Source organism: Cebus imitator, unplaced genomic scaffold, assembly GCF_001604975.1.
Source record: "Cebus imitator isolate Cc_AM_T3 unplaced genomic scaffold, Cebus_imitator-1.0 Scaffold796, whole genome shotgun sequence".
NCBI lineage: Eukaryota > Metazoa > Chordata > Mammalia > Primates > Cebidae > Cebus > Cebus imitator.
The window spans coordinates 72821-74108 of NW_016108111.1; positions in this window are offsets into that span (position 1 = coordinate 72821).

The window sequence follows — 1288 nt, forward strand, 5'->3', positions numbered from 1 at the left end:
AGAGCAAGAATGCATCTCAAAAAAAAAAAAAAAAACAAAAAAAAAAACAAAAAAAAACTGATTTTAGATTTCACGTTGAAACCAACTTTTAAGAACCTAGCCCTTGTTGAATTTTGGTGTAATATCAAAGAATAATACTTATAATTACCTGATAAAGTTATTGAAATTCAACTTCCTTTTCCAACTGCATATTTTCATTTTCATAAAGACATGTTTTGTCCACATACATTAACCAAAACAGCATTATCATAGAAAAATTTAGTGCAGATATGAGTATACCACTATCTTCTATAAGCCACACATTAAATTTGCAAAACTTTACAACCATGCCACTGTTCCACTATTCTTTTTCTTCAGAGATATTGTTATTTATCATAAAAGTATTATGTTTGTTTTAATTGGTAATGAATTTTTTATTTTTAATGAATGAATTAATAAATTTCTCAATATTTAACATGGTAAATATCAATAAATATATCACACACAACCAAAAGCTCTTTGGGGTTCTCAATAATTTCTACATGTTCAAAAAATTCCTGAGACTAATATGCTTAACATCGGCAGCTTTAAAATATCAGGTTGGATTTTAGCTATATATGTTTAGAACTTGTGGTCATTCTGAAGATGATTCATCAATGTCAAAGCACAAATAAGAAGAAATCAGTAATTGGTAAAGAAGCCTGAGGAATGCCTGTATTTAAAGACAGAAAGAGGAGAGTGAGCTGGCAAATAATAACTAGTAATACCTACCTTTTAAAAGTACTGTGCTAGGCTCTAGGTACACAGAAATGAGCAAAACAAATACAGCCCGTGCCTTTACTTAGCCAATAATCCAGTGAAAAAAGAGAGGGAGAGCACCTTTTCATGAAGACCAGAAAAAACAGTTTCAAGGAGGGAGTAGTGAGTATCCGTTATTGCAGGTAATTCAATTAGATAAGGACAGAAACATATTTTCTGTGACATCAGGAAGTTTGGTGAAGGTGGGCTTGCTGAAAACAGTGAGTTAAGAGCACATGTGAGTTCTCCACACCTGCCTTTTTGGCATTCAGGCATGGATCGTCTTGCAATTCTTCTGTCAGATGAGAAAGGAAAGTTGTTCAGAGCCCTTGGAGAAAGTAATGCTTCTTGATTACTTTTTTCTTCATTATTTTTTGTTTCCCATACTTCTAGGATGCATATTAACCATGAATTAGTAGGACTTGTACTTTTATATTATCTAACCCTGTATTTGAATTATGTCTGTTGACAGATATCAAAGATATCCCACTTAACTGTCCCTTATGTACGT